General features: G+C 35.9%; 1 protein-coding gene and 1 long non-coding RNA gene across 2 annotated transcripts in view; one reads left to right on the top strand and one right to left on the bottom strand.

The window, feature by feature from the left end:
• The window catches only part of LOC135078007 (connectin-like), a 126,618-nt gene extending 118,858 nt beyond the window's left edge, over nt 1-7,760 (bottom strand). The window contains exon 1 of the mRNA XM_063972551.1: nt 7,671-7,760. The gene's annotated coding sequence lies outside the window, so the exon portion shown is untranslated. The remainder of the gene's footprint in view (nt 1-7,670) is intronic.
• Nucleotides 1-17,050, top strand: part of LOC135078024 (uncharacterized) — a 520,464-nt gene that overhangs the window by 292,294 nt on the left and 211,120 nt on the right. The window lies entirely within an intron of this gene.

The raw sequence follows: 17,050 nt of genomic DNA, 5'->3' as shown, positions 1-17,050 counted from the left end.
TGGGCAGGGCATATTGTAGGTACGCGGAAACGGCCGATGGGGCAGCAAGGTTCTGGAATGGAGGCCACGTGATGATGAATGACCATAATATTATTTTTCAAAATAATTACACTTCTTTTGAACCAGAACGTACAGTCAAATATTTGTCAAAACGAATGCCCTAATCCAAACAGTCTTCCATCTCAAATATTGTACCGAATGTGACTCGAATCCGGCATATGAGAACAGAGATGGAACCTATTTGCTTTGGGTCTAGATATTTGCGCCTCCAGTCGTAACTCTGGTGTAGGAATGATGCAATGTCGCGCTGATTGGTGTTGACTGAAAACAAAGGGAACACGGAACTATACATATTTTTTTCAGACAATGAGATTGAATCTAGCTAACCTGACTAGCTAGCTCACAATATTCTAACCTTGGAAATAAGTAGGTACCTACAGAAAAACACTTTAAGAAAGAAAGAAAGAAAAAACATTTATCATAAGTTGTTTTTGCAATGTCAACACCCGGTTGACATTTATGTGTCAACAAGTAAACTGAATGTCCTGTCAAAAAGCATCAGAAAATTATTTCAGTGTAGGTACGATTGAACAAGAAAATAATAAGTAGGCGAACAAATAAAAGGATTCTTGGAAAATTACATAATATTTGATAAGTCCTTGGATCTTGATTATGATTTCCAGAAAGTGATAATTCATGATTGACCGATAGTCCTCCCTGATACCATGGCATTAATAAATCAGGCGCAACCTACTGCCCTTATTCACAAACATTACTATGAGGTCTCACAGTGCGCATGAACGCACAGGGTGACATAATATGAACCAATCACAGAGCTCTATTCAACGCTGTGCATTCAATTTGCTGCTTCACTTAAGCAAGCGTCGTTTGTGAATGTAGATGAACGTCACTATCAGTGCTACTAATTTCATTTTTGGATTCTTAATTGTTATGAAAAAGGACACTATAATGACGTACCTAATTATGGCCAAAACTAGTTTCAATACGTGATTTTTGTCATGAAAAGAATAGGTATATCAGACTGAATAACTAGTATAAAAATAAAGTAGCTTTCAATTCAAGGTAATGATACACTCCCATTTTTATCTATTTCAAGATCAAAAGATGTCTGTCATATTAAAAAAGCAATAAAGAGTAAATTACTGAAATATGTCAATAAAACTTAAAACACCAATATCTCCATTTCAAATATTTGAGACGAACTCTCCAGATATTTCTCGTTCCAATTTAAGAATGTCCCAAAACAAAAAATAGTCAATTTTCGTGCAAAAACCTTCACTTTATTTAACGTAGAACGCTCATGCAAATAGGCTTATCTTTTATTGCTGTCATAACTCACATTTTCAGACCAAATCAATTTATTTTTACTGGCCAATCACTCAGGTAGATGGAATACAAATCGAACCGAACTTGAATATTATCTATTAAGTACATTTATCAAATTATTTAGAACATAATGGCAGAGATAAAACGTTTATTACCAATGGATTGTGGATTGCGGTAACATTAAACGTTAAATAGGTATGATGCTTAGCGCTACAATCATTGTTATCGTATCGTAATACTGAATTTAAAGGGTTTATATAATTTAATTAATAATCTTCATTACATTTTCAGTCCTGTTTTCATGTAAGTAAATATAGGTTCTTCTATAATCGTATAAGGATTTAATAATACATTTGGTCATTCCACGTTTCATTGATTAGTAGTGACAATTCGACACTTTGTTTGCACTTCACTGATCCGTAAAATCTAAGGCTGAGTGGCACTGTGATATTTTAACCGTGACTATAAAGTCACGGTTAAAATAACACAGGCCTCTTAACCGGTGTTTTTTGTATGATATTTGACAGACTTTTGAAGTTTATTAAAGTTAATGTAAGATGGTGCATTAAAAAAAGAACTTTTCCCGAAAATCATTCAACTTGGCTACCACCACTACTGTGCCCCATTTCAAATAGTGCCGCTCTAATTGAATAAAGATTATCTCCATTACTGCTTATCTTTAGTGCCATTGCTTGTACAATTAGCATTGCCGTTGGCTTTGACAGCTCAGTAGCTTAGTAACGGGTTTAGAACAGCTTATACCAATCTATGTTATCAATGGGGCTTTGCTCTCTGTGGCTGGGTCATGAATTAACTTAGGACGATATCTGCTTATCTCGCTAATACATTAGTGTAAAATAGGGGCCAAGTTCGGTACCAATAATGTGTCAGATTTCTAAGTTAAAGGTATCAAAGTAAATAATATCAAATTCAGTTCATATTCATAATCACAATTTCAAATCAAAGTTAATTTCAGTCAATGTTATTTAGTATGCTGAGTATCTTGCAGGATCAGGTTTCAAAGAATTAAACCAAATATTTCATAGGCACAGAAAATGGAAAGATATTACGAAAACATTATCAGTTATTCCACAAAGCAGCTGCACTATAGCACTTACAGTCAGAGCAGGGTCCGTGGCCGAGTCCCCCTGTGTTCGATGCACCCGTGGTCGACGCCCCCGGTCAGATAGAAGCAATTTTTAATCAAATGTACAGTCAGTCACAAAAATATTTATAAACGAATAAATATTTATACTGATCGTACAAATAAATGTTTAATATTATTTTACCATGGTGATACCTAAAAATATAATAGGTTTTATTTTAACCTATCATATTTTATTATAGGTTTTATTTACCTATAATAATATGTAAATCGTTTTACCTAATCAAAATAATTGTAACAATCAGTCTTTAAAATAACTCTACTCTCTCTACATTTAACTAACTACAAATAAAAGTTTTAATTATAAAAGTTTTAAGTATTTTTAACAAAAAATTAAATACATCATTTTAAATAGCGTCAAACATGCATGGTTTTCGTTGACTGTACTTAGTGCAAAAGCCGAAAAAAATATGATATTAAATTTATTTAAATCGGGGGCTTCAACCACGGGTGCGTCGAATACTGGGGGACTCGGCCACAGACCCTCAGAGCACACTTTTGACTCGTGTTGTAAAAGTAAGTTCTGATTAAAACCAAATAATAATGTATCAGTGCGTATAATTAATGAACGGATCCTCCTGGATACATTATTGAATTACAACATCATTATCACATCATCAAACATCAGTATCGTTTATCGAATATCCGGTTACAGTCATCAGCCCATTAGACAGACAAATGAACTACACTTTCGATTCTAAATCGATTGTACTTATCCTATTTATAATTTGCGATTAAGTAGACTGGAAACGCACCACTTTATGGGCGATAGCATTTTATTCTATTTTTAGAAAATTTCTTTTTATTTCTTGATAATTTTTCAAATGGCTGAAGCAAATTATGGGGAATTTTCTTGGCTGTGTAGTTCTGGCATAAAAGAAAAGGACCACCCCCACTCATCGTCGGTAAAAGGTGACTAACGCCCGTATTCACAAACATTACTATGAGGTCTCACAGTGCGCGTGGACGCTCAGGGTGACACACGAACCAACCACAGAGCTCTATTCAACGCTGTGCATTCGATTTGCTGCGTCACTTAAGCAAGTATCGTTTGTGAATACGGGCGTCAGAGGCAAATTATATGAGAACATCTACCCTCGTCATCCAGACTTGCCAGCGTGGAGAGTGTATGCAAAGTCCTCAATTTGCTCTGGTAATTAGAAAAGATCATGTTCCTGCAGTTGAGACTAGATAAATGAAGGTGATTTAATCACCTTATTATGATGACGAATTCTAAAACATTTAGCGCTCCTGCACACGACGCCGCCGCCGCGCCGCCGCTACGCCGCCCCCGCGCCTTTGTACTGTTTATACGCGCCGCGTGAAGCCCGCTGCCACGTCACCGCCGCGAAAAGAAATTATGCTTTGACGGCGCGGTGGCGGCGCGGCGGCGGCGCGGTGGAGGTGCGGCGGCGGCGTCGTGTGCAGGAGCGCTTACTATGATCTCAACTTTTCATCAGAAGTCGTTACATATTATGTATACTTTAGTTCTAACATACATCTAAATATTTAAAAAATGTACAAAGTTTCAGCTTTTACCAACAATATACTTGTAACGTAAATTACATAAGCTAATGGTTATTCAGTACGCATGTACTAAATAGATAGGGCTTCCGATTCGAAATCGATTGTGCAGCCTATTTATAATTGGCGATCAACCCGAATGGACCGAAACGAGGAACTTGATGAGCGGTTTTGCATAAATGAAGTCACGATCGATCACCACATGCATCCGAGACTGATGGGAGTCAGTTAATTAGTGGATTAACTACTTTTGTGTAAATTTTGGTACTTTATTTGGTACTAAATGTGTTTTCAAGTGGTTTAAGGATCGACGTACCAATGAAAAACCAACTAATTTTCTTTTTTTCATACTTGGGTACTTTCTAGTATTTAAATCATTTAAATTATTTTTATTATAAAATAACTCGTTCATTTATCCCTCCACAATATAGGAGACTTAGTTAACTCAGGTCTATTATAATGAACCCTTATCATTGTAAAAAATTGGTATGTACCTGATGTAGGTCTCAGAAGAAACCTGTAATACATACTTTTATTGATATTGGTTACTATAGGGAAAAACGACCTTGTAAAGCAATTTTAACTGAAGAGAAAACTTTCATACAAATCGTAACTTTACGTTGTATTGGATGATACGAACTTTTCTAGTAGTTAGTATTGTAATTAAAATACCGACAATACTAGAGTCTAAAGCAAACTTTCCAAAACCTTAGTCAATTTCCAAGTCGTCCAAATACCTAATGAATAGCAATTGACAATAATTTACCAATTATTTTCTTTTCACAAACAACAAGTCAAGGAAAAGCAACTTTATCGATTTAAACATTATGTACTTAAAAAGACCTTGTAAGAAACTGATTTCAGAACTTTTACCTACCAAATAATCTATAGTACCTATACTATCTTTACTTCTATACTAATCTATACTAATATTATAAATGCGAAAGTAACTCTATCTGTCTTGCTTTCACGCCTAAACCACTGAACCGATTTTAATGAAATTTGGCACAGAGATAGTTTGAGTCCCGGGAAAGGACATAGGATAGTTTTTGTCCCGGTTTTTTAAACAGGGATGCGCGCGATAAAGTTTTTCTGTGACAGACAAAATTCCACGCGGGCGAAGCCGCGGGCGGAAAACTAGTATACAATATCTCTGTTAAAATGAATTTCGATAGCTTTCAAATAAATTTTGGCAAATGACATCATTGTCTGCAATAATTAATGATGCTCAAACAATGGCATGACAATTAGCGATGATTCTATTCATTCACTTAATCATTGTCTATTAATATTTCATAGACAATCAGCGCCGTTTAAAATCTAGGACCATTTTCCATTAACCACAAATTTCAATTTCAACAATTTATTTTAGAGAATGACCGATTAGTGCTGATCGAATTCAATTTGTTATTAATGATTTGAATTAAGCTTTATCATTATTAAATGGTATTGATATTGAAGCATTAACATGTTAAAATGATACTAATCCCTACTGTCGGTTAACAACTTTAACTAAGCCTAGGCCTAGCGCAGACTAGAGACTTTTTGTCGGCCGATAAAATTAGGTCGGACTGTTAATCAGTATGGACATTGGACATGTATGAAAGTGCGTAAATTGTTATCGGCAGATTCTTCATAAAAATTAGAATCGGGCCAAACTATACCTACTAATAGTGAGCCTTAGGGCAAACGAAAATTAATCATTAAATAAAATGTATCCTCGGAGAAGAAGGATGTATAAAATATGTATCTCATCAGATTGTACATTTTTGTTCAAGTTAGCACATAGTACAACATTTTAAGATAGTAAATAATTTGAATTTTTGAGTAACAAAAGTATACGAAACCTATTTTGCTTCTTGTTGGCACCGCGTTAACTCCTGTATCCAGAATCTAAGTACGTACAGGCTGAATGTCAAAAAGGCTATGTTAAGTCCCGATGAAAGTTTAAATGTCATTGTCAAAGAAATTAATCAAAAGTTAATTGGTGAGTTGGAAGGTCAGCTGCCATCACAATAAGGATCGGAGGTATAGTAGCTAAGAACTACCCTCCAGAGAAAAAACTATGACAAATATTTAAACAAAAGTATTAATACATCTTCAAGAAAGAATGCCTACTAATTATTATAAATGCGAAAGAAAATACGTCTGTATGTCACGCTTTCACGTCTAAACCACTGAACCGAATTGAATTTGGAATGGAGATAGTTTTTATCCCAGTTTTTGAAACAGGAACGCGCCCTATTAAGTTTTTCTGTGACAGACAAAATTTCACGCGGGCGAAGCCGCGGGCACTAGCTTTTGCTATAGTTCATAAACTGTCAGTATGATACTATGGGTAGCCGTTACTACTGTTTAATAGTTCATAAACTGTCAGTATGATACTATGGGTAGCTGTTACGTGAATTGTTAACTAGCTGTCAGTAATATTTTTGGCAAAATTGCCCAAAAGCACGAAATTTTTAGCCGTGGCTTACAGCTATTATCACTCAAGGAGCCACGGAGGTGAACCAAGACCTAGTAGTAGAAAGAAACTCCTTTTTCACCTACTAAAAAGTAAAATTGTTAAACTTACTCGACACGATAAATGAGCGATTTCGTAACGAATTAGAATTCGAAAGCTTTTAAAATACAATTCTAAAAATTCAATTTCAATTAAGTCTCAAAATAGAAACGGTCGCCAGCAGGTAAATCCACCAAAATACATTAAAATGTCATTGAAAAAACTGTATATTTTATTCGTTTAAAACAGTGCAATTATGAACTGACGACTACGTACCTACATTTTTTTCCAAAATATTCTGAGGAAAAGCTATTTAATTTTGCAGCATAAAGCGACGTGTTTTTCATTTGTCTTTATTAAACTGATATGATTTCCTTATTACCGTCACAATCTCATTTCAATCAAACCTGTAACTCCTCCTCTAATATTTTCCGCCGTTTTATTCCGTTGTTGTGGTCTTAGGATTATCAGGAAAATACCCATACGTACACTATTATAATAAAATAGAATACAAACGCCCCTCGTACAATAGCGTAGATCCCTCACAAGGTATTACTGGGCAGATAAACCCGCGCTTTGATGCCATTGTAAAAAGAATAAAAGAAAGCTCTATGCAAAGAAATCTACAATCTGTACCGCCATAACTGCGCAGTAAAATGATTGAAGGGCTTATAGTGGGATTGTATTATTTTGAAAAAAGAACACCTTTGTCTTTTTCTTTTGTTTGGAATGCGCGGACGTTTTTTGTTTCAAAAAATGTTAGGTAACATCGATGTTGCTGGTAGTAATTGACCTAATTTTTAACCAACTTCAACAAAATGAGGAGGTTCTCAATTCGGTTGGTATTTTTTATTCCATTTCTACAAGTAAGTTAAGATTCAATTTTTAGTATTTGTATCTGTCGAATTTTTGTGTAATCTCTATTAAGTAAAAATATGGTTATCGTAAAATTTAAACCTACTTGCAGGTAATAAATACATTTTGTACATTATTTTTTAAATTTATACAATTATATTCCTAATCTACACCTTAATTTTATTATTCAAACGTGATCAAAACTTTGTATCAACTTTTCATCTTAATAATCCATTCGCTAATCTACCTTAAACTAAAAACAACACAGGTACTCACCTCAAAAATCCAGAGACAAAAACCAAACTCCGATCAGAAGTTTCCACACCATAGACTAATTCATAACGTTCGAGAACCGAGTGAGCGAAACTTTGGTCGAATGTTGCGCACAACCGGACACCGCTCGCGCCAGCGGTCCGCTACCAACTGAAGTCGGATCCCTGAAAACTGTTGCACTACGTACATGCGCAAAGAAAGCTATGTATACCCGCGGAATTATAGAAATGACGATATCCATCGCTGGTCTAACTGAGTGTTTCAGAAAATTCACAGATGGGAATTGAGACATGAACTCGGAAAATGTAGTCGAGTTGTTTGTGATGTCGTTTAAGTTTGGATTCGTTTTTTCAGTTGAATGCTAAAAGTTTATTGGTTTTAGATAAACTTACAAAAAATATTCTGAGCAGGTTGAGAAAAACATTGATACGATAATTTTTTATCCACAATGAGGAAGCTCTTGCTGTATGTACTTGTATAAAGCTAATTAATATTAGGTAACTACTTCGTTATTAAATATACTTACCTATAAAGTAAATATTACCACGTTTACCCGACTGCGAAAGAAGGAGAGTGATGTTTCTAAATATGTAAATAACAAACATTTACCGCAAAATACAGTTTATCTGGGTCATGAAATCATTAGCATTGATGTAAAAAAAAAAGTATTTTATAAACCTGCTTCGCGATTTTCTCAATAAAAAACTTGACGCACACCTTACATATATAAAGAAATATTCTGAGAGTTTTAATTAAAAATGCTCTAAAAGCGTTCCTCTATGAACTTCAAGCTAGCAGCAAATAAATATTTATGCGGATCTCGCTCTTATTTTTAAGCTATTTAATTAATAATGTCACTTATTTTTATACGTTTCATTATGCTTTTATGCACATACAAATAAAGATTGTTTTTTAAGAGACTAATGCCCGTTTTCACCATCAGTCACTTAAAAATTAAGGATTGATGGTTAAAACAGGCATAATTCAAAAATATTACTGTGAGGTCTCAGAGTGCGCGTCAGAAGGTGACACACGGACCAATTACAGAGCTGTTTTCAACGTTGTGCGTTCAATTTGCTGCTTTACTTAAGCAAGCATCGTTTGTGGTCAAAAAACTGTGTCATGTTACGCACTTGTAATAAGTAGTCACACAGTGTAGCTTGTATAGCGTAAAGGTACTATAACTAAACCATGTCAACAGTAAATAAATCGCCTACACACACATGAAAACTACCTTTACCGAGCAAAAACGAGCCTTATTCTCAATACCAAAAGGACACCTATTGTTTCCGCTTGCAACTAAACAGCGATGATTCGGCCATAAAAAAGCTTTTTAAAAGCTTTGATTCCATATGCGGTTCATTTCCTTCGTCCTCGAAAGCAAATTGTCACTTCCGCACCCTGAAAGCATTGCTTAGCATAAAATATGCGTGTATCGACTTCCAGGTCCATACTAATTAAGGGGGCTTATTAAAAGTGCTTGCGTCACTAGCTTTAGTAAGTTTTGTTGTTTTTTTCCATTTGGAAATAAGGAATTTTTAGAAAGGAATTTTTACAAACCTACACCCTACACAGTGTCAGCCCAAAACTCCAAATTTATGCAATGAAAAAAAAATGTTTGATAACTGCTTATACAAAAAAAATACTTGCGAACTGGAGGTTACCTACTACTAATTGGGTTAGTAGCTTTGGTTATATGTAATGATAAATAAAATGTTGTGTAAATTAAACAAACGATTTAATAGTGTGCTAAACCTGTATTGGTTATAGGGTAACACTAGCAAATCACTTTTGTGTGTAACAAAAATCTAATTTTTTTTTTTTAATAAAAGGTAGTAATATTCAACTAACATGCTGTCCTAAAGTAAGTACGAAGAACTTGTACTACGGCAGCTTGTATTGCACACCATACAAAATCATTGGAATGACATAATGCATGTGGTTTTATCGCTGAAAAGCGATCTCTTTCAGGCAAAATAACGTTGCTCGTATTCATTACACTAACAAATCGATTAATCGAACCTATGACCACTCGACATTGTAGGTTAAATAAACTGTTTTAGGTAAAAGAAGCCTAATTGAACTAATTATCAATTCGTTCGTTCGTTCGTTTCAGCCAAATGACGTCCACTGCTGGACAAAGGCCTCCTCCAAGGTTTTCCATAACGAACGGTCCTGCGCTGCCCGCATCCAGGCTCTTCCCGCGACCTTTACCAGATCGTCGGTCCACCTAGTAGGAGGCCTGCCCACGCTACGTCTTCCAGAACGTGGTCGCCACTCGAGAACTTTCCTGCCCCAACGGCCATCGTCTCTACGAGCTATGTGCCCCCGCCCACTGCCACTTGATTTTAGCAATTCTGCGAGCTATGTCGGTTACTTTGGTTCTCCTGCGGATCTCATCATTTCTGATTCGATCACGCAGGGAAACTCCGAGCATAGCCCGCTCCATCGCCTTTTGGCCCTTAATTATAAAAGAGCTGTAACTGATGAAACCTGTGCTGAAATTCAATAAACTTTATGATATTGAAGAAAGTTTAAATTTTAATAAATCCACCATTATATTCATGAGTTCTGCGACAACAAAGAGTAATCTGAAGTTAAGCTTCTATAACTTTTACCACGTATTTTGGTTAATTTGCGAAGTTATTTATTTGACTGGAGCATAATACCTAAGAGTTTGATAATAATTTCCATGAATATTGTTTAGTAATCTACGAATATCTATGGTTTTGTCATTATTAATGCGAATTTATAGGATTTTCCCTATTTCACGATAAACTGGAGGGAAGTCGAACCTTAACTTCGAACTCTTCCTATGTTTTTTGAATTTCTCTTCTTAGTCGGGCACTCTTGTCAGAGTGGTCGTGGTTGCGCTGACGAGGTACATGGTGGGGTGATGTTATCTCCGAGGGTAGCTCTCCTGGCGATGTGCTTCCATTTCTGACGGTTAGAGGCGTCGCGAGTACAGTCACGGAATGAAAAGGTTCGTCAGTTTTCAAATTGATTCCTTCAACGAATCGCGAGCACTACCTTTTGAAACTATCTTACAGAATAATCTCGAATTAGAGAAAATAATCTTTAACTGTTGCTTAGTAAAGTTCAAAATTATTCAGATCGAAGTTGTTTGACGATTTATCTTGTCAAGAAGATTATTATGGTTGATAAACTAAAACCTTCTTTAAGGTTCAACCTGCCATTATTATTTCTATAAAAAGAACTACATTATGTAACATTGCACTGATGGGATAGAAAAATAAACAAGCAAAACCTTATTCGTTAGCAAACGTCATATGTATTTATTTAAATGTTAACAGCACTGTTTCTTGCACTGTAATGTTGGCAGGTTTGACTCTTACAGTACCTAGTGCAAGCGAAAACCGACACTAAGGTGACGAACCTTTTCATTCCGCGACTGTACATTGGACCATGGTGGACTCAGTGGCCTTCGTGATGGCGTCTATCCAGCGGGTTGGCGATCGACCGCGTGCTCTCCTGCTTTCCACCTGAACCTTTTTGAATTTAGCTGACGAATAAATGAATTCTAAGTATTGATTGACTTTCTTTCGTTGAAAAGTAGGATATATTGACTCAAGAGGTAACTAAACTAAAGAAAGAGATAGGTAGGAACAACATGGACAAATGTGATTTAAATTAAGGATTATTAGGCTTTTATAATATCACGATTTTATATTAAGCTTTTGGTTTGGCTAAGTAGGTCTAAGTAGGTATACATAGACACGGTACATGTCCACCAAACGCTCTGAACGTGGAAACAGTTTCTATGCTAATGTATCAATTACAAAAATGAACCACACACAAAAGCCAAATGCGTAGCGCCTAAAATCCGGAATTATTAGCGTTGCCCCGCACTTAATCCTCTAAATACGGTAATTTTGAGTCGAAGTGAATGAGGCAAACAGTTTAATTATTTTATTCTAATTTCATTTCAGACGCTTCGTATTCCGAGGATTGGTCGCGTACAATGATGTAAATTGCTGGATAAGAATTATGTTAGGGTGCAAAGCGTAATGGATATGAAATATAAACAGTAGGAAGTTGGGATTGAGTATCTAATTTTTTTCTTTCCAGTATTTGTAGGAAACTTACCAGTAGTTTCCTCAGCCCTGCATAGATACAGTACCTATATTCATCATCATCATCATCATTTCAGCCATAGGACGTCCACTGCTGAACATAGGCCTCCCCCAATGCTTTCCATGTTGATCCCACGCTGCGTTTTCCGGTACGCGGCCTCCATTCCAGAACCTTTCTGCCCCATCGGCCGTCAGTTCTGCGTACTATGTGCCCAGCCCATTGCCACTTTAGTTTGCTAATCCGTCGGGCTATGTCAGCGACTTTGTTTCGTTTACGGATCTCCTCATTTCTGATTCGATCTCGCAAAGAAACACCAAGCATAGCCCTCTCCATAGCACGCTGTGCAACTTTTTATTTATTTATTTATTTATTTATTTATTTATTTATTAATGCAAAACACTTGTAAGCTTACAGAGCAGGTCCAAAGCGCTTACAAGCTTAAAAATAAAATAAACATATCATAGGTACACTTAGGTCACAAATAAAATAGGTACATGCAGTTTATAAATTAAATGGCCCATAATGTTCTAATTTTAAGAACATAATGGATGCAATAAAATATTGAGTATTGAACATTAAATAATTTAAAGAAACACTGAACAAGAGAAAAAAAATGTCAGTGGTCAAATACATGTCAAAGAGATATTAATAAGTCACTTTAAAAACAGAACAATAAAAATAAATGTCAATGGTCAAAATACATGTCAGAGAAATACTACTGAGCAAATACTTTGAGCTTCCTAATACCTTTTTATTTCTTTTACTAAGTCCTAATAAGTAGGAGTAGTTACATTTATGTTGGTTTTACGCCTTTCCTTAGGAAATAGCCCATCATTCTTTTAAAAGCAATTTTTGATTGTTTTCTCTTACAAATTGCAATATACGGTTCTTGTTATCTTTTCATAAGCAGCGAACCCTCATAGTTTTATACAGTCCACTCCATAACAGTATTATATCAATTTTACCGATTTTGCTCGATTCTAGAATCAAAATCGAGTGACCTTTGATACTTTTCTGACGATAAAAAATGGCGGCAAACTAGAACATAGCGTATCATGACCGTGTTTTCATTAATAAATAACACAAACGTAAAACTTAAATAAAATCAAAATCTGTATAAAAACCGTAACTCATTAGAATAATGACTTTCAACTTCAGCTAGTTCCACTTTAAATTAATTAATTATGGCTGGATCGAGGTCTGATTAACGAGGGTAGCTTAATTTACAATTTATGCAGGGCTTAGTGGTCGATTCATGACGTGATGTAACTTATATTATGTTATGTACTGCCCGCTGCAAAAACCCATGTAAGTATACATAAGGTAAAAAAAAACAAGGGAATCGGAGACCGTCCATGTAAAATAGCAATTGCTAAAATAAATAAATGTCGGGTGATTATGTTGATTTAATCTTGGAATTAGAATGGGACTTTTTTCAGGCGACAATAGCCAAAAGGTTGTGGCTAGGGCTGCTGAATACTGCTGATTCGAGATGTCACTAACTAGTTCGATTCCCATAAACCTTAAAGGCCGGCAACGCACCTGTAACGCCCCTGGGTCTGCGGGTGTCTATGGGCGACGGTAATCACATACCATCAGGTGATCCGTCTGCTCGTTTGCCTCCTGTCACATAAAAAAAAAACCTATTTGAACTATGCATTTATAGAGGTTTACGGAAATAAAATTTAAAAAGTTTTGGGCCTCTAACTGGCAAGAAAACTGTAACGACTGAAACGTTAGTAGCCTATTTTTGTCCCGAAATAAAAGCAACACCTACGTCAATAGACGACAGATGATCCCAGCGAAAAGTCCCAAAAACCGCAAAAAACGCCATCTAAACACAAAATCTGGAATCTTTTGAAGCTTTAAATAGCAAGAAATAGTTCGTACAAAAAACCATAGTTTCATTGGAAAGTCTACTTAGTGTTTTCTACTTGAATCTGTATTTTACACAATAATATCTGATGATTCTACTTTGCTTAAAACTTGATAATTTTCTGAAGCCTTTACATTCACACTTTACTACGTTTTATTTTTGCTGACTAAGCAGCAACGCTTATGAAGTGAGTGTACTTAAGTGTAAGAACGTTAATTTATTTTGCGGTGGTATTGAAACGTGATGTTGCTTGCAAGGAACAAAGGCTTGGAGGTGTTAAGACGATAATATAATACTGTTTATGTGAAAGTGAACTGCTAAGTGTTTGAGCAAAATTCCGTGTAAAAATAAATGCTTGTAAGATCATACAGAAAAATAGAAAAGGGGTGTTTCTATAGCTAATACGCAAAAAAAAAATATGAAAACAATTTTTAGTCTTCATTTTTGTCCTCTCTGTTTAAAATGTTTATAAAGTTTTCAACTGTGTGACTAAGTCTATTAAAAAGTGTGTAATTGAAAATATTATCAAAGGCACAAAAAAAGCTTATTTTGTAAATTGTATGTTTAACACCAAGTACATAATATGTATAATCTGATGTACTGTTGACTATACAATGTACCTACTGTGCGTAGTGTGTGCGTGTGCTATAAAAGCGTAGTATTTTACCCACTTTTTTGGGTAAATTTTAACTCCCCCGTCATGTCGCTTCCTGTCTCTCACAAATCCCAAGATTAACGTCAAGGGTCACAAACGGTGTAAGTATAAAAGACTCGATTTTTTTGTCAGCACGTAGTAACATGGCGTGAGTTTGTTTTAATTTAACTGCAACAGCAAAAAATAATTAAGTGAGAAAAATTTTGCCAACACTCGCTACTCGGGTATGGCGCAGTGGAGGTAGAGTTAGTAGGTTTATATGAAACTGGGATCCATATAACGAAGACAATACATAATAATATTAAGACCGTATTCACAAACGATACTTGCGTAAGTGAAGTTGGGTTCGCCACTGATCGGGCGCCTTAAGCGCTCGATACGGCCCGATCGCGAACGCACCGACGATCACCATACGGGTAGAGTACCTTCTGTACTCGCCACTGCCCGGTGAAGCTGGAAAAGCTCCTCAAGCTACCAGCGCGCGTCCCTTCAAAAAAAAGCGTAAGTGAAGCAGCAAATCGAACGCACAGCGTTGAATAGAGCTCTGTCATTGGATCGTGTGTGACATTATGCGGCCACGCACACTATGAGACCATAGTAATGTTTGTGAACACGGGCGATAGTGTGCCTGCATCCCGATCGAGCTAACTGCGCTCTTTACCTACTGGAATGCGATTTCTCATTTCTCTTTCTCACTTACAGGCACAACTCAACGCGTCCATACTAGAGCATAGAGTGACGTCACGACCGCCAGGTGCGCTGTTAACTCGACCAGATTGTAAAAGTTAATACGACGATCTAAAATCTATACTTATAATAAATCTGTAGAGAGGTCAATTCTGTACATGAAATATATTTTCAAAATAACTATCAGGGGGTGATTAGTGATCGATACTGATGCCAAAAATGCAATCAGTAAATTTTTTGTCTGTCTGTCTGTCTGTCTGTCTGTCTGTCTGTCTGTCTGTCTGTCTGTCTGTCTGTCTGTCTGTCTGTCTGTCTGTCTGTATGTTCCTTATAGAAACAAAAACTACTCGACGGATTTTAACGAAACTTGGTACAATTATTCTTCATACTCCTGGGCAGGTTATAGTATACTTAGGAATTTCCACGGGAACGGGAATTAGCAGGAAAATCCTTTTGTATGAAAAATCTAAACCGCTTAAATTAGACGCTTGAAATATGGCATGCGTACCTTAGTAAACTTAAAGCTTAGTTACAACAGGATATTGCGAAATTCCGACGGGAACGGGAATTAGCGGGAAAAAACATTTTTATGAAAAACTCTAAACCGCGTAAGATAGATGAAGGGGGTAAAACTGGATCCACGCGTACGAAATCGCGGGCGGCCGCTAGTATTAAATAAAATTATTAATTGCATTTCCAGCTGTTGTTCTCGATCCCACATACAGATGAATGGATACGGCGAAGTCTGAGAAAGTAGGTCACGTTGGCACCCTTTAGTTGGCATATCTCTGCAATACAAAGTAAAATGATCAACGAGTCCCTCATATATTCTCATAGAGTACAGAAGCCTTTTTACATTTTCCAGTTCATTTAAAATTATTGCTCTCTTTTGAGCTCTACGATGACACATACAGAAACACAATTTAATATCCCTTCATACTTATAAAAAGCGCCTTTTTAACGAAAAAAAAAAAACAAAAAAGAAAATGAAGTTTAATTCAGCGACAGAAAACAACATCAACAAAATCAATCAAAACCAAAACTAAATAAATTAAGAGACACAGATGTCCGTTTTCACCTACAATCCCAAATTTTTAAATGAACCCTATGGTAACACATAACAGGAATTTTGTTTTCATAGGGGTCACTTAAAAATAGGGATTGATGGTGAAAACGGGCAAGAGCCTTCTACTTTACAAGTCTTTTGTCTATGGGAACTGTTTATACAATTAAAAATACGGGGCAAGTGTACCCGGGGTTGGCTATTAGAGTTGTTATTAAAACAAAGAGGACCGACGGGCCTACTGTGTTTTGTGGGATGAAAAACTTTTTGCAACAGACACCTGCTCTGAAATTTGGTTGCAAATTCAGTCGGTGGCTTAGCTTTTTCTGCTGCATTTTTGGGGTATGCTGAAATTTAAAAAAAAATAACCTTAAAGATTTCATTTCAGGCTAAGTATGTACTATCTAGATTAATACAAAATACAGGATTGTTGTTAATAACAAAGGTAAACACATAATAATATTCGCGAGAAAATTCTTTACTACTAACTTAATACCAGATATTTTTATTTAAAAGAATTAAAAGGTTTCTTCATTTACAATTAACCTATGTTTTTGGTCGTATGCTCTTTATTGTGAATGTTTTTAAAACAATATTCCTATTGTGAATATTCCTCCGAATTTCTAAATACAGATTGTAGGTACTCGTATTTTGTTTCAAGTGCTGCAAGAAGATCTCTCTAGTGACTGATTTTGAACTTATTAAATGGTTATTTTATGTCTACATTGAGTTTGGTTTATTTATTCGTAAGATATAACACATTATCTTCTTATTCGTTACGCTCTTGGCAGAGCGGTCGTGGTCACGTTGAAGCGTTGTTCACATCGTTTGTAGAGGCGGATACAACTCTCCGCACGATCTCCCTCCATCTCTCTCTATTGGCAGACTGTCTGATGCAGTCACATATCGATGGCTCCTACGTACAAGGGCGAAACTGCCGCTTACGCCTTTTTCCAATTATTTAAGCAATGATTTCACTTTGCTCTAATCTATAACATCAGTAAGAA

Source organism: Ostrinia nubilalis, chromosome 14, assembly GCF_963855985.1.
Source record: "Ostrinia nubilalis chromosome 14, ilOstNubi1.1, whole genome shotgun sequence".
NCBI classification, from domain to species: domain Eukaryota; kingdom Metazoa; phylum Arthropoda; class Insecta; order Lepidoptera; family Crambidae; genus Ostrinia; species Ostrinia nubilalis.
The sequence above is the reverse complement of the archived record's forward strand: the minus strand, read 5'-3'. Positions and strand labels throughout refer to the sequence as shown.